Raw genomic sequence first — 16,895 nt, 5'->3', positions numbered from 1 at the left:
GACATGTGGGTAAATTTAGAATTTCCCTAATGATGACTGATGTTGAGCATCTTTTTTATTTTAATATTAATTATTCGGCTGCACCAGGTCTTAGCTGCAGTACGCAGGATCTTTGTTGTGGCATGTGGGCTCTTAGTTGTGGCATGCGGGCTCTTAGTTGCGGCATGCGAACTCTTAGTTGCGGCATGCCTGTGGGATCTAGTTCGCTGACCAGGGATCAAACCCAGGCCCCCGGCATTGGGAACGCAGAGTGTTAACCACTGGACCACCAGGGAAGTCCCTTGAGCATCTTTTCGTGTGCCCGTAAGTCATTTGTATTACCTTCTTTGGTGAAATGTTTATTTAAATCTTTTGCCTCTTTTTAAATTGGGTCATTTGTCTTATGAGTTGTAAGATTTTTTAAAAATATATATTCTAGAATCAAGTCCTTTATCAGACATACGATTTAAAATTTTTTCCTGGTTTGTGGCTTGTCTTCTATTTTTCTTAATGGCATCTTTTGAAGAGCAAAGGTTTTTTATTTTAATGAAGTCTAAGTTATGAATATTTTTCTTTTTGGTAGTATGTTTATGGTCTCATATCTATAGAGTCTTTTCCTAACCCAAATAATTTCTCCTATGTTTCTTCTAGAAGTATTTCACCTCTCAGATTTAGGGCTGTGATCCATTTTGAACTAATTTTGGTGTATGGTGTGAAGTAACGGTTTAACTTTTTTTTTTTTTGGAATGTGGATAACCAATTTTTCCAATATAATTTTTTAAAAAGATATTGCTTGGGGGACTTCCCTGGTGGTGCAGTGGTTCAGATTCCATGCTCCCAATGCAGGGGGGCCTGGTTCGATCCCCAGTCAGGGAACTAGATCCCACATGCATGCCACAACTAAGAGTTCACGTGCCACAACTAAGGAGCCCGCCTGCCACAACTAAGACCCACTGCAACCAAATAAACAAATAAATAAATAATTTTTAAAAAATCGTTGTAATTCAAAGACTATCTCTTTAAAAAAAAAAAAGATATTGCTTGGGAGTTCCCTGGTGGCCTAGTGGTTAGGATTCCGGGCTTTCACTGCCACAGCCCGGGTTCAGTCCCTGGTCAGGGAAATGAGAATCCACAAGCCGTGCAGTGTGGTCAAAAAAAAAAAAGATATTGCTTCCCTATTGAATTGACTTAGCACCTTTATAAAAAAAGTCAATTGATCATATTTTTGCTACTCTGTTCTATTGATATATATGCCTATCCTTATGCCAATTCTACTGTCTTGATTAGTCTAGATTTATAGTACATTTTGAATTCAAGAAGTGTGAGTCCTCTAATTTTCAAAACTGTTTTGGCTACCTCAATCCTTTGCATTTCTGTGTAAATTTTAGTGTTAGCTTGTCAGTTTCTATTAAAAAAAACGACCATCTGCTGAAAAATTCACTGATAATGCACTGAATCTATTGATCAGGTTTGGGGAGAATTGCCATCTTGGCAATACTGAGTCTTTCTTTTTATTTTAAGGAATTTTTTAAAACTAAATTTATTTATTTATTTATTTTTGGATGAGTTGAGTCTTTGTTGCTGCGTGTGGGCTTTTCTCTAATTGCAGCGAGCGGGGGCTACTCTTCGTTGCGGTGCGCGGGCTTCTCATTGCAGTGGCTTCTCTTGTTGCGGAGCACGGGCTCTCGGCGTGCAGGTTTCAGTAGCTGTGGCTCGCGGGCTCTAGAGCACAGGCTCAGTAGTTATGGCGCACGGGCTTAGTTGCTCCGCGGCACGTGGGTTCTTCTCGGACCAGGGCTCAAGCCCGTGCCCCCTGCATTGGCAGGCGGATTCTTAACCACTGTACCACCAGGGAAGCCCAATATTGAGTCTTTTAATCCATGAACATAGCATGTCTCTCCATTTATTTAGGTCTTGTCTGATTTTTCTCAGCAGTGCTTTGTAGTTTTTATTGCAGGGGAGTTGCAAGATCACCCCCAGATTTGATGATTTGTGGGAGGGCTCATAGGACTCAGCATAGAGTCATTTTCATGGCCATGATTTATTACAGGAAAAGGATACAAGGTAAAATCAGCAAAGTGAAAAGGCTCATGCGGCTAAGTTTGGGGGAGACCAGGTGCCAGCTTCCACGGTCATCACGTAGTTACACAGGACAAACTTAATTGTCCCAGGGAGTTGTGACAATGGGTGTGAAATGTTGCCAACCAGGTAAGTTCATCAGAAACTCAGCACCCACGGTTTTATTGGGAACTTATATTTATTTCCTAAGGCTGCTGTAACAAACTGATACAAACCTGGAGACTTCAAACGACAGAAATTTGTTCTCTCACAGTTCAGGAGGCCAGAAGCCTGAAATCAAGGTGTCTGCCTCGTTGGTTCCTTACAGAGGCTCCGAGGGACAATCTATTTCAGGCCTCTATGCTACCTTCTGGTTGCTGCCAGCAATCCTTGTAGGTTTATCACTCCAATTTCTGTCTCTATCTTTACATCGCTTTCTTCCCTGTGTCTTCTCTCCTTTTCTGAGAAGGATACTTGTCATTGGATTTAAGACACACCCTGATCCAGGATGATCTATCTTGAGATCTTAACTTAATGACATCTGCAAAGACCCTTTTTCCAAAGGTTGCATTCACAGGTTTGGGGTAGATGTATATCTTTCGGGTGGGGCCACTGTTCAATCCATTGCAGGGCTGGCCAGATAGGCAGTCTCTGCCTGGTGCCTAACAAAATTCCAGGCACCCGGAAAGAAAGCAGATTTCAACATAAGTCATATTGTCTGGCTCAAAGAGCCACTCTGATCATTTCCAGGGATGGTGGGAACCTCCCCGAAATCCAGGTTCTCAGATGCCCGTCAAGGGCTAACTGTGTAAGCAGGGGTTTTATTTGTTTGTTTGGTTGGTTTTTTGGTAAGTTGTTAGCCTGCTGCATTGACTCTTTTCTGTATGCACTTCTTTTGTTATATCTATTCCTAAGTATTTTATTCATTTTGATGCAGTTGTAAATGGAATCATTTTCTCTTCCTTTCCTTTTTTTTTTTTTTTTTTTTTTTTTGCCACACCGTGTGGCATGTGGGATCTTAGTTCCCAGACCAGGGATTGAACCCAGGCCCTCGGCAGTGAAAGTGCGGTGTCCTAACCACTGGACCGCCAGGGAATTCCCTGGAATTTTTTTCTTAATTCCATTTTCAGATTGTTTGTTTCTAATTGTAGAAATACAACTGTTGTTTGTATATTGATATTGTATCCTGTGACCTTGTTAAACTAGTTTATTATTTCTAGATTTTTTTGATAGATCCCTTAGGATTTTCTAAATAGATGATCATGTTATCTGTGAATAAAGACAATTTTGCTTCTTCCTTTTAATCTGTATGCCTTTAATTTTTTTCTTGCCTCATTGCACTGACTAGAACCTTTAGTGCAATGTAGAATCATTTCAAATATTTCTTCTGTTTCTTTCTTCTTGTTCTGATATTACCATTATGTGTATGTTACACCTTTTGTAGAACACAAGTCCTTGGATGTTCTGTTTTGGGTTTTTTTTGCGGTACTCGGGCCTCTCACCGCTGTGGCCTCTCCCACTGCGGAGCACAGGCTCCGGACGCTCAGGCTCAGCGGCCACGGCTCACGGGCCCAGCCACTCTGCGCCACGTGGGATGCTCCCGGACCGGGGCACGAACCCGCGTCCCCTGCATCGGCAGGCGGACCCTCAACCACTGCGCCACCAGGGAAGCCCGGACGTTCTGTTTTTTTCTGTATTTGTTCTCTTTGTTTTGTTTTTGAAGATTCTATTGAGATATCCTCCAGTTCAGAGATTCTTTCCTCAGTGTTATCCAGTCTGCTAATAAGCCCATCAAAAGCATTCTTCATATCTGTTATGGCGTTTTTTATGTCTAGCATTTCTTTTCGGTTCTTTCTTAGCATTTCCGTCTCTCCGCTTGCATTGCCCATCTGTTCTTACATGTCATCTACTTTATCCATGAGAGCCCTTAGCATATTAATCATAGTTGCTTAAACTCCCGGTCTGATAATTCCAACATCTCTGCCATTTCTGGTTCTGAACCTTGCTCTATCTCTTCAAATTGTGTTTTTTGCCTTTTAACTGTGTAATTTTTTCCTGATAGCCAGACATGATGTACTGGGTGAAAGGAACTGCTATAGATAGGCCTTAATAATGTGGAGGTGAGGTGTGGGAGAGGAGACGCCTTCTACGGTCCTGTGATCGGGCCTCAGTTCTTTTACTGAGCCTGTGCCTCTGGACTGTGAACTTCACAAGTGTTTCTCAGTCCTTTATCTCCCCTTGGTTGGGACGGGCTGCCCAGAGAGGCTGGAGCTGGGCATCTCCCTTCCCCTGGTCAGTTAGGCTCTGATAACACCCCAGCAGGTCAGGCTCTGGTTAACGAGTTTCCCTTGAGCGCAGCCTTGTTAAGGAGAGCAGAGTGCTCTGTCGCGGTAGGAGATGGTTCCTTCCCTTCCCCTGCAGAAAGCTTGAGGGGGCTTTGCTGATATTTACTTGGGAACCTGCTCAGGCTCCAGGGGTAAATCTCACAGTATTGTGTGGTGGGCTCCCTCATGACTGGGTGCCCCGGAATTTTTAACTCTTAACAGTTGCTGACTTTGAACCTCCCGAAATTCATCAATTACAGTTCATCGCCCCCCTTCCCCCGCACACACAGGTTCTCAGGCCGGTTTCTCTCATGAACCTTTGCTCTGGTAAGCTGTGATGACTTGTATTCACCTGCCTGTCTCTCCTACCTTGGGAGCAGTGGTTTGCTCTGTGTCCTCCCTTCTCTCATAGATCCAAGAAGAGTTGCTGATTTTTCAGTCTGTTTAGCCCTTTACTTCTTAGGATGGATTGGTGACTTCCAAGCTCCTTGCATGCAGAATCCTACAGTGTAGAACTGAGGTGGTGAATGCAGACATCCTTGCCTCATTTCCAATCTTTAAAAAGCCTTACATCTTTCACCATTAAGTCTGATGTCAGCTACAGACTTTTCCTGGATACCTTTTATGAAGTTGAGGAATTTCCCATCTAGTCCTAATTTGTTGAGTGTATTTATCTTGAACAGGTATTAAATTCAGTCAAATGCCTTTTCTGCAGCTATTGTAACAATCCTGTGGTTTTATCCTCTATCCTATTAATATAGTGTATTACATGATTTGCGTTCTGGATGCTAAACCAACTTTGCATTCTTGGGATAAAGCCCACTGGTCTTAGTAAATAAGCCTTTTACATGTTGCTGAATTTGGTTCTTCGTTCCTGTTGACTTGAGTGAACATCTTATGTCATTTTCTTTCAGCTTGAAGAACTTTCTTTAGTATTTCTGGTAAGGCAAATCTCCTAGCAATACATTTTCTGTTTTGTTTATCTGGCAATGTGTTTATTTCACCTTCATTTTTTCTCCCAGCTTCATTTTTGAAGGATAGTATTGCTGAGTATAGAATTTATTCATTGACAGGTTTGCTTTTTCCTTTAACACTTTGAGTATGCCATTTACTGCCTACAGCCTCCATCATCTCTTGGGAGAAGTCAGCTATTCATTGTATCATTCTTTCCCTTTATGTGATGGGTCACTTTTCTCTTGTGGCTTTCATGGTTTTCTTTGTCTTTGGCATGCAGGAATTTGGTTATGGTGTATATAGGTGTGGACTTCTCTGTGTGTGTGTTTTTTAAATTTATTTTTGGCTGTGTTGGGTCTTCGCTGCTGTGCACAGGCTTTCTCTAGTTGCGGTGAGCGGGGGCTACTCTTCGTTGTGGTGCGCGGGCTTCTCATTGCGGAGCACAGGCTCTAGGCGCACGGGCTTCAGTAGTTGCGGCACGCGGGCTCAGTAGTTGTGGCTTACGGGCTCTAGAGCACAGGCTCAGTAGTTGTGGCGCATGGGCTTAGTTGCTCCGCTGCATGTGGGATCTTCCCGGACCAGGGACCAAACCCATGTCCCCTGCATTGGCAGGCGGATTCTCAACCAGTGCGCCACCAGGGAAGCCCACTTCTCTGTGTTGATCCTACTTGGTTTATGGAGCAGTAGTCTTCTGATGTCCCAGTCTGCGTCCCGCTGCACTGTTGGGGCTCTTGAAGAGAAGAACAGGACAGAACCAGAGTTCCTCCTGTTCTGACTGTGCTCCAGGGGCACACTCATTTTATATCAGAGTTTTACATTTTCTAATTGACTGGTGAATAATTTTGCATTTGGTGTTTGTAGTGATAGAATTTATTTTATTTGGTCGTTCTGTGCCTGAAATACTGAATTCAGCCTGCTTTGTTCTAACTGTTCTGTGCACACTATAGGCAGTTTAGAAGAGAACACTGTTAAAGAGCTGTACCTATCAACTACTTCTTGTGACCAATTACAGAGAAAAGGATTGTAGTAGCTTTGCACATTTTCTCTTTGCATATATAATATAGAAACTAACCATTTTGTCCCTTCTGCTTTCCATTTTTTAAAAATATACAAGTTGGGATTGACATATATACACTACTATATATAAAATAACTGAAAACCTACTGTATAGCACAGGGAACTCTACTCAAGGCTCTGTGGTGACCTAAATGGGAATGAAATCCAAAAAAGAGGGGATATATGTATATGTATGGCTGATTCACTTTGCTGTACAGCAAGAAACTAACACAATATTGTAAAGCAATTATACTCCAATTTTTAAAAAATTTGAGTGAGATGGAATAATATATATTATACTGAATAATAATAAATTTACTTTAAAAATATACAAGTTGTCAGAAGTTAACTTTACTATTTAGTTTTTTTTTAAATTAATTTATTTTTGGCTGCATTGGGTCTTTGTTGCTGCACGTAGGCTTCCTCTAGTTGCGGCGAGCGGGGGCTACTCTTAGTTGCGGTGCGCAGGCTTCTTACTGTGTGGGCTTCTCTTTGCTGTGGAGCATGGGCTCTAGGCACGCGGGCTTCAGTAGTTGTGGCACATGGGCTCAGTAGTTGTGGTGCACGGGCCACAACTGTAGTTAGAGAGCTGGCTGTAGTTAGAAGTTGAGGGACGTGTGGCTGAACCAAGGGTGGGGTGGGAGAGCGGAGGAGCCCTGGCTGACCCCAGAAGAACATCACGATCAGGATGAGGGTTGCAGGCACTCAGAGCAAGACAACGAGTGGGAGCATCTCAAGCACTGGGACTCCTAGCGCTGAGCCCCTGTTCTGCAGCTCTACCCACCGCACCTCCAGCCTTGGGGCTGGGGTCTGCGCTTGCAGGGCTTGTAATCTATTCGCGGTTGAGAGCTTGACGCTTTTTTTTTTTTTTTTTTTTTTTTTGCGGTACGCGGGCCTCTCCCGTTGCGGAGCGCAGGCTCAGCGGCCATGGCTCACGGGCCCAGCCGCTCTGCGGCATGTGGGATCTTCCCGGACCAGGGCACGCACCCGTGTCCCCTGCATCGGCAGGCGGACTCTCAACCACTGCGCCACCAGGGAAGCCCTTGACGCTTTTTTTATCCCCACTTCCTGAAAGTTCATCCTACAGAACTTGCCAGAAATCTGCCCTGCCGATTGCCTGGGGAAGACGTCCAGGGGAAGCTGTCTCCGCAGGAGCCGGACGTGGGGAAGCAGGCGCCTCCCGCCCGCCGAGCAGCCCCGGAGCAAACCTTCTCCCGCAACCTCTCCCGCTCCCTCTGCCGCCAAGGCTCAGCATGGCCAGGGGTCAGATCCGTCTCCGCCACGGACCACGTGCATTGGAAGCCGAGAGGCAGTAAGGGGATGACTGGCAAGAACGTTAGATGTTCCTTACGTGTTCCATTTCTTTTTCCAACGTCTCCCATGGTTCACGCTGCCACCTGAAATAACAATTCTCATTTTAGAGATCAGTTTGATTGAGTCAAACAACTCCGACAAATGCCAAATGGCTACATATTTTAATGTGCAAAATACTACGAGAACCTGGGGGGCACCTGGAAAAACCATGGGTCTGGTGGCTGCTGCTCCGACGCTCCCAGTCCGGGTAGTAGAGAGGACGGAGAGCTGACCACTGCTCACGGTTGCTCTGGCCGTGTCCACGCCACGTGCCCAAGGTGCTCAGGAGACACCCAGCTGCCCCAGTCGCAGAGGCCTTCAGCCTTAGAGGAAGGCTCCCAGGGAGCAGAGATACCCCTGCCCCAGATGTGTGACCCTCAAATCGTTTCAGGCCTCCGGAGGGGTTGTTCTGTTGATGATGTTGTGTTAGAAAATGTATCACCGCAAACGCATTAGCCCATCAATACTTACTTACGCTCGTGCAGAAATTTTGCGATACCTCAGAAGGACCAGCGGAGGACGAAGCCGCGCCCGCCTCGCCCCGCGCGGCCCCGCCCAACATGGGCCCCGCCCACCTATAGGCCCCGCCCCGCTGCGAGCGCGAGCCCCCGCACGAGGCCCCGCCCCCGGCGTGCGCGCGCCCGGCCGCCGCCACCGCCATTTTGGAGTGACCGGAGCGCCGCCCGCGGCCCGAGCCGGTCCCGAGCCGCCGGTCCGCCGGGCTGAGTCTGTAGGCGCCGTATCCGTGGGCGCCTCGCCCGGCCGGGCCCATGTGCGCGCGGCCCGCCCCAGGCCGCCCGGGCTTCGCCTCCGCCCGCGCCCTGGCCTCCAGCCGGGCCTCCGAGGAGCCGCCGCGACGCCCGGCCCGCGGGGCAGGTGAGTGCGGCCGCCCCTCAGAGCCGGCGGTACTAGCTGGCCGGGCCCGGAGGGGCCACCCCGTCAGTGTCCTCATGTCGGCGTCCACCCTCTGCCTGTCGCTGCCCCCTCAGTGTCCACCCCTTTGTCAGCGTCCACGCCCCGCCCGTCGCTGCCGCCGTGATGCTCGCCTTGTCGGCGCCCACCCTTGTCAGCGTCCCCCAGGTCAGTGCCCGCCCCGTCAGTGTCCTCTACACCGGCGTCCACCCCTGACAGTGACGTCGTGTCCGTGTCCACCACCAGTGTCTCCCATGACGGTCCACCCGCACCAGTGACCTCCACTCGTTAGTGCCGCATGTCAGTGCCCTCCCGCCTCCTTTACCCCCTCGGAGTCCCCCAAAGCGGTGTTCACCCCCACCTGTGGTGCCCTTCCAGTCAGTGTCTCCCACATCAGTGACCCCCCCAAGTGCCCTCCTCCCTGTCAGTAACCTCCCCCTAATGTCCTTCCTCCCCCTGTGCTGCCAGTGCCCCCAACATCAGTGCCCCCCCAGGCGAGATCCCCCATCAGTCCTCCCAAGATTGTCGGTGTGCCCACTCCCCTCCTCACTCCTTCCTCCCTGACGCCTCTCTGTTAGGCACCCTCCCCGGCAGTGCCCTGACCCACCTGCCAGTGCTACGCCTCGCAGTGCCCTCCAGGGCCGGTCTCCTGCCTGTCATGTGGGACTCTCCGCTGCCCGCTGTCATCAGTCCCCTTATCCACTCACTGGCTCCTCTCCCTGCTACTGTCCCCTTTCCATTACCATGTGAGCTCATGTGTCTCCAGTCACCTACCCCCATTCTGTCACCCCCGTACCCCTCACAGCCCCATTTCTTCCCTCATCTCATCACCCCTTCCCTTCACACCTGTCACCTTCCCTCATGTACTTTACGGGCCCATTGAATGTCCTACCACCGTCACCGTGACGTCTTCCACACACCCCCACTTCTGCTTTGTGTCCTTACAGCCTAACTGCCTGCATCGTCCACCCACTTGTTACTGACCGCTCCCACTTTGGTACTGGCCCCCTGCCCTGTCACCACCAGCTCGTTCAGCCTGTCACTTCCGCTTAGTTCCTGCATTTCACGGTACCCACTCCCCCATTTTGTCCCTGTACCCACCTGTCTTGTCCTTAGGGCCTTTTCCAGAGTGTTACTCTTTCACCACCTGTCACCTCCCCCCATGGCCTCTTCCTGCCATGCCCTTGGCCTCTCAGTGCCCAGGCCCTCACTGGCACTCTCAGCTGTTCACCTCTTCTTCATGTCCCTTCCTTTCTGGCTTCTCTTCCCTTTTGGCATCTCAAACTGTCACGTCAGCTAAGCTCTGGAAGGCAAGAAGCAGCTGGCTATGAGAAGAGTCGGGGACAGGGACTTCTAGACCGAGGGGGCAGCACATGCAAAGGCCCTGAGGTGGACCTCCAGGAACCTAGATAAGACTGATACGTGGCCAGAGTAAGGAGGAGACACACAAGAGCCTTGGTTAGGGCATTGGCCTTCCAATCATGCTGTTCCTTGCAGGCTGTTGAGTCTGAGTTTGAGGGACCCAGGGTGGAGATTGAGTTGGGGAGGGCCACCAACACCTGAATAGGAGGGGGAGAGACGAGGCATTGGGAGTGAGTGTGTTTGTGGTTTAGACCTTGGTGACGACTGAGGGAGTGATTTTGGAGGTAGAGCTATTGGGACGTGCTGATGGATTAGGAGAGGGGTGTGAGGGGAAGAGAGGACTCGGGATGATTTCTGGGCTCATTGATGGTGTACATGGGTGGACTGGGGCACTTCGGATGCGTGGATGGGGAAGCTGGGGGTGGTGGTGGCAGTTGCAGGGGAGTTGTTTTAGGTTGGAGGCGGAAAGTAAGGCTTTCTCGTGGCTGAAAGTAGTGGGAGAAGTCTGACAAGTTAAAGGGCAGTTAGGGAGAAGGAATCTCGCGGAAGAATCTGGAGCCCAGAGGAGAGGTCAGGCTGCAGGTATACGACCTCAGCGCAGGATAATGTTTGAACCCTAGGAGATGGCTGTTTGCACACACACGCAGCAGAACACTTTGATCATTTATTGTGCGCTGCTGTCTTAAATGCTTAATATGAATTATTTAATCCTCACAGGAACCCTAGGGTATAGGAACTATTATTTTACTGTTTTATAGATGAAGAAGATATACAACAAACAAGTGATAGAGCCAGAATTTGCATCCCAGGCTGGCTGATTCAAGCCTCTCCTCCCCTTTTTCTTTTGGTTAAGGAAAAGGCTAACTTTTAAAGTACTGTTTTTACATTTTTGAATAATAACAGTAATCGATTATGTTTTAGGCACTTTGGTGTTCGTGCACGTATGTGTTCCAATAAAACTTCATTTAGAAAAACAAGCCCAGCCACTTTTTAAAGTAGCTCATTAAAAAAAATAAAGTGCCTCATTTAATCTTTATTACTTTTTTTTTTTTTTGGCCGCACCGCGCCTTGTGATATCTTAGTTCCCTGACCAGGGATTGAACCTGGGTCCAGGGCAGTGAAAGTCCAAGTCTTAACCACCGGACAGCCAGGGAATTCCTGATTTTTTTTTTAAGAACAAAGTGCTTTACCTTTTGTTAGCTTTGTATTTTCATGAGACATAACATTTTGACATAAAGTGAGTACGTGACTTGTGCAGAATTTACTATAGACCAGAGAGTGAAAACCAGTGCTGAATTCTATATTTTGACATCTAACCCAGTAATCATTTAATTTTTTTTTTTTTTTTTGGCCATGCCATGCGGCATGTGGGCTCTTAGTTCCCCTACCAGGGATCGAACCTGCGCCTGCTGCATTGGAAGCCCGGAGCCTTAACCACTGGACCGCCAGAGAAGTCCATTTGATTCTTAAAAACAAGTTAATGAGGTCATTACTCTTAATATTCCTGTTAATATTCATGTGAGAACACAGGCGCAAACAAGTAATGTACCCAAGGGTAGCGGTAAATAAATGGGAGAGCCAGGACTCAACTCATGTGGTCAGACTCCAATGGGTGGTTATGCACATGGTAATCTGAACTCAGCATAAAATTCAAAGGACACCAAAATGTGTATCATTCTCACCCTGTCCATCAGCTGTCCTCTTTCTCTTGGAAATCATGTCATGTCCACATACAGCAAGCAGCTCTCTTTTTAACACAGAATGTGCAATCTTTTATTTCTTTAAAAATATTCCACCCTTTAAAAATTATTGAAGAGTATTTTACACCCAATGCAAGGTACAGATCCTAAGTATATAAATTTGATGAATTTTAACAAACGTATACACCCGTGTGTCCATCACTCATGTCAAGATATAGAACATTTCTGTCACCCCTAAAAGTTTTTCTTTGTGTCCCTTTTCAGGTATTAAAGCCATCCTTCAAAATCGCAAGGCAACAATTGTTCTGATTTCTATTTTTACAGATTAATTTTGCACATCCTTGAACGTCATGTAAATGGAGTCATAAAGTCTATGCTCTTTTGTGTCTGTCTTCTTTTACTCAGATAATGTTTTTGAAATTTATTGATTTTGATGCCTGTGTCTATAGTTTTATAGTTTGAGTAGTATTCCTTTGTGTGAAAATATTTTTCTTATTGATAGACATTTGGGTTGCTTTCACTTTTTAGCTGTTGTGAATAAAGTCACTGAGTTTATTGTACGTTCTTTTGTGGACATATGTTATATCTTTTGAGTAAATATCTAGGAGTGGAATTGCTGGGTCATAGTATAGATATATGTTTAATTTGTTTTTAGAAAATGCCAAACAGGGACTTCCCTGGTGGTACAGTGGTTAAGAATCTGCCTGCCAATGCAGGGGACATGGGTTCGAGCCCTGGTCTGGGAAGATTCCCACATGCCATGGAGCAACTAAGCCCATGTGCCACTACTAAGCCTGCACTCTAGAGCCCAAGAGCCACAACTGCTGAGCCTGCGTGCCACAACTGCTGAAGCCTGCACACTTAGAGCCCATGCTCCGCAACAAGAGAAGCCACCACAATGAGAAGCCTGCACACTGCAATGAAGAGTAGCCCCCACTCACTGCAACTAGAGAAAGCCCATGCACAGCAACAGAGACCCAGTGCAACCAAATAAAGTTAAAAAACAAAACAAAACAAAAAATGCTAAACAGTTTTCCAAACTCGTACCGTTTCATACTCCCATCAGTAGTGTATGAGAGTTCTAGTTTCTCCACATGCATACCAACTCTTGATATTGTCAGTCTTTCTAATTTTAATTCAGGTCGTAGTGGTATTTCATTATGGTTTTAATAACAGTGGTGAGCAACTTTTCATACGCTTTTTGACCATTTGTGTATCTCTTGCGAAGCGTCAGGTCTTTTGTCCACTTTTTGTTGGATTGTCTTTATTATTCAGTTTTAGAAATTCAAAAAAATATTCTGGTTGTAAGTCCTTTATGATATTTGTGTGTATGTACATACATACATATACAATGAGGGAGTGGGAGGAGGAGAGGAAGTGAGGGGTGAATGTTGTTTCCTATTTTGTGGTTTGCCTATTTGTTTCTTAATGGTATCCTTTTTTTTTTTAAATTTTATTTATTTTTGGCTGTATTGGGTCTTTGTTGCCGTGCACGGGTTTTCTCTAGTTGTGGCGAGTGGGTGCTACTTTTTGTTGCAGTGCATGGGCTTCTCATTGCCTCATTGCCATGGCTTCTTTTGTTGCGGAGCACAGGGCCTAGGTGTGCGGGCTTCAGTAGTTGCAGCATGCGGGCTCAGTAGTTGCGGCACATGGGCCCCAGAGTGCATGAGCTTCAGTAGTTGTGGCACGTTGGCTCAGTAGTTGTGACGGGCTATAGAGTGCAGGCTCAGTAGTTGTGGCACACAGGCTTAGTTGCTCCGCAGTATGTGGGATCTTCCTGGACCAGGGATCGAACCTGTGTCCCCAGCATTGGCAAGCGGATTCTTTTTTTTTTTTTTTTGCAGTACGCGGGCCTCTCACTGTTGTGGCCTCTCCCGTTGCGGAGCACAGGCTCCGGACACGCAGGCTCAGTGGCCGTGGCTCACGGGCCCTGCCGCTCCGCGGCATGTGGGATCTTCCCGGACCGGGGCACGAACCCATGTCCCCTGCATTGGCAGGCGGACTCACAACCACTGCGCCACCAGGGAAGCCCGGCAGGCGGATTCTTAACCACTGCACCAACAGGGAAGTCCCCCCAATGGTATTTTTTTACGAGCAGAAAATTTTAATTTGGATGAAGTCAAAATTGGTCAATATTTTATTTTTACGTTTTTTATGTGTTGTAAGACAATTGTGCCTGTACCAGAATTGTGAAGATACTGTCCAATGTTTTGTCTTTGTAGAAGCTTTATAGTGGTAGCTTTTGTATTCAGGTTTATGATTCCTCTTTTTATTTTTTTTTTAAACAATATTTACTTATTTATTTTTGTATTTATTTATTTGGCTGCTCCGGGTCTTGTATTTATTTATTTATTTGGCTGCGGCATGTGGGCTCTTAGTTGCGGCATGCAGGATCTAGTTCCCCGACCAGGAATCAAACCCAGGCCCCCTGCATTGGGAGCATGGGGTCTTAACCACTGGACCACCAGGGAAGTCCCGCTCTTTTTCTTTTAAACAGCTTTATTGAGATACAAATGACGTATAATAAACTACACGTTTAAAGTGTAAAATTTTATAAGTTTTGACATATGTGTACACCTGTGAAATCATCACCACAGTCAAGATAGGGAATGTATCCATCGTTTCTCAAATTTCTTAATGCCCCTTTGGATCCCTCCTTCCCACTCTTTTTTGCCCCTCCACGTCCAAGCAAATACTGATCTCCTTTATGAATGATCTATCTTGCATGATTTTTTGTGTGAGGTGGAAAAAGTGTACATTTTTTTCCCCGTATGAGTTACACAATCGTTCTAGCATCGTTTGTTGAGAACTCTTTTTCCTCCTTTAAATTGCATGGGAGCCTTCGTTATAAATTAATTGAACATGTGTATGCAGGCTTATTTCTGGGCTTTTTGTTATGTTCCATTGGTCTATATTTCTATCCTGTGCCAACACCATGCTGTCTTAATGTCTGTAATTTTATGGTCAGTCTGGAAATCAGGTAGTGTGAGACCTCCACCTTTATTCCTGTGCAAAATTATCTTGCCAGTTTTAGAATAAGCTCTTCAATTTGGATAGGAATTTTTGCTGGAGGTTGGTTGGGATTACTTTTTTTTTTTTTTTAACCAATCACTTGTATTTATTTCAGGACATAATATACTATTTTGACCCATGGACGCTACTAAACTATAATCCTGTTAAATATCTATAGGATATTTTATTTTTGTAAAGATAGGTCTTTAAAAAAAAAGAGATTAATAACATATCAAAATTAGATTGAAAACATAGGTCATTGCTTTCATTCTTTGTCCTAGTGTTAAAGATGTTACAAAGACACACAGAATATCACCTGGCTGGTCTCTTTTGGGGAAGCTATATTCAAATTGACAAAAAGTACCCCTACATTTACAGACACAGCTGTTGTCCAAGGGGTCTTTCTCTGATTTTAGCAAAGAAAAACAGTCCAGGGGCTTCCCTGGTGGCGCAGTGGTTGAGAATCTGTCTGCCGATGCAGGGGACATGGGTTCGAGCCCTGGTCTGGGAAGATCCCACATGCTGCGGAGCGACTGGGCCCGTGAGTCACAATTACTGAGCCTGCGCATCTGGAGCCTGTGCTCTGCAACAAGAGAGGCCGCGATAGTGAGAGGCCTGCGCATCGCGATGAAGAGTGGCCCCCGTTTGCCACAACTAGAGAAAGCCCTCGCACAGAAACGAAGACCCAACACAGCCATAAATAAATAAATAAAATTGAAAAAAAACCAAAAAAAGAGTCCAAATTGTATTCTTTATACTAGGTGATTTAACTAGTATATACCATGTTTGGCACATGGCATTATTTTTCTCCTACTGGAACAAGTTCTTGTTTTCTCAAAGCCTTTCCCCAACTTCTCTAAAATTAAGCTTAAATGTTCATTTCAAGCCTTCAAAGTAAAATGGTATCCTCATGTATACAGGTACCAGGTTGGTATGTTCATGTCTATCCTTTCCAATAGCAGGCTAAGCAAAGACATGCATTTAGAGCTGTATTAATGTATTAAAGCAAAAGACAACCCAACTTAATATCAAGAAAAATTGTGACCTTCCATGTAGTGCTTGACAGAGAAGACACTGATTTTGGCACATTATCTTATTTTATTCAAGTAGAAGTCTGCTTACACATGGTCCAAGAACACCCAAATAACAAAGCAAAGATTGGTCTTCAAACATAGCCAATGATGCCACGCTTGCCTATGATCTCGCCAGCATAAAACCACATCCACATCTCAGTGGCCACCAAACCATTCAATAGAGCTTCCTTAACTGTTAGCTGTTTGAAGCTACCAGTTTGAGCACTATTGATAATTTTTTTCAAGCTTTGAATAGCTGTAGGGATCTCAGCAGGGGTTGGAGGAACCAGCTCAACCTTGGCATAGTGCCAGAATGTGGCCAGTCAAGGCTTCAGAGGCTTCGAGTAAGTCACAGCAGTGCTGACCAGCGCCACGGCTTTCTCCGCGAGGTGACGGACAAACTGGGCCATGGTTCCATGATGGAAAGCCCGTCGTGCCGACTGCGGTTGGGATTACATTGAATCTATAGATCACTTTTAGAATTGAGTTATTAACTTTGAGTCTTCTGTGCAAATGGTATATCTCTCCATTCATTTAAATTTTCCTTAATTTTTCTCAGCAACGTTTTGTAATTTTCAGTGTGAAAAGTACACTTTTTTCATTAAGTATGTTTGTAGGTACTTGATATTTTTGATGTTTAAAATACTTTTATATTGTTTTTCAACTACTTGTTTTTTTAATAAGTATTTTTAAAAATACTTATTTATTTATTTTATTTTGGCTGCACCGGGTCTTAATTGTGGCACGTGGCATCTTAGTTGCGACATGCGGGATCTTTTAGTTGCAGCATGCGGGCTTCTTAGTTGCGGCATGTGGATTCTTAGTTGTGGCATGCATGAGGGATCTAGTTCCCCGACCAGGGATCAAACCCAGGCCCCCTGCATTGGGAGCTCGGAGTCTTGTCCACTGGACCACCAGGGAAGTCCCTCAACTACTTAATGTACAAAAACAGTTGGTTTATGTATACTTATCATGTATCTTACAACTTTGCTCAATTCACTTATCAGTTCTCATGGTAGGTTTTTATATTCCTTTGTGTTTTCTGTCTATATAATCATATCATCTGTGAATAAAGACAGTTTTTCTTTGCAATTATTATGCCTTTTATTTGT

At 45.6% G+C, this 16,895-nt stretch overlaps 1 protein-coding gene, 1 long non-coding RNA gene and 1 pseudogene across 8 annotated transcripts in view; 1 reads left to right on the top strand and 2 right to left on the bottom strand.

Annotated features, from left to right (window-relative positions):
• Positions 1 to 6,323: 6,323 nt before the first annotated feature.
• LOC132597938 (uncharacterized) lies at positions 6,324 to 8,228 on the bottom strand. Its single transcript, XR_009565454.1, has 3 exons — positions 8,196 to 8,228; positions 7,723 to 7,768; positions 6,324 to 7,031 (listed from the first exon to the last, which is right to left on the bottom strand). It is a non-coding gene; the product is annotated as an uncharacterized lncRNA (long non-coding RNA).
• A 179-nt stretch (positions 8,229 to 8,407) lies between these two features.
• Positions 8,408 to 16,895, top strand: part of PPP6R2 (protein phosphatase 6 regulatory subunit 2) — an 84,388-nt gene continuing 75,900 nt past the window's right edge. For 3 of the 7 annotated variants that reach the window (XM_030855491.2, XM_030855488.2, XM_060306103.2), the window contains exon 1: positions 8,410 to 8,600. The gene's annotated coding sequence lies outside the window, so the exon portion shown is untranslated. Of the gene's footprint in view, positions 8,601 to 16,895 lie in introns of all 7 variants that reach the window. The other 4 variants (XM_070046442.1, XM_030855494.3, XM_030855496.2 and 1 more) reach the window with 4 other exon arrangements.
• On the bottom strand, positions 15,876 to 16,193 carry LOC115852623 (ATP synthase subunit g, mitochondrial pseudogene; annotated as a pseudogene).

The sequence above is a fragment of the Globicephala melas genome, chromosome 10 (assembly GCF_963455315.2).
Source record: "Globicephala melas chromosome 10, mGloMel1.2, whole genome shotgun sequence".
Classification (NCBI taxonomy): Eukaryota; Metazoa; Chordata; class Mammalia; order Artiodactyla; family Delphinidae; genus Globicephala; species Globicephala melas.
The sequence above is the reverse complement of the archived record's forward strand: the minus strand, read 5'-3'. Positions and strand labels throughout refer to the sequence as shown.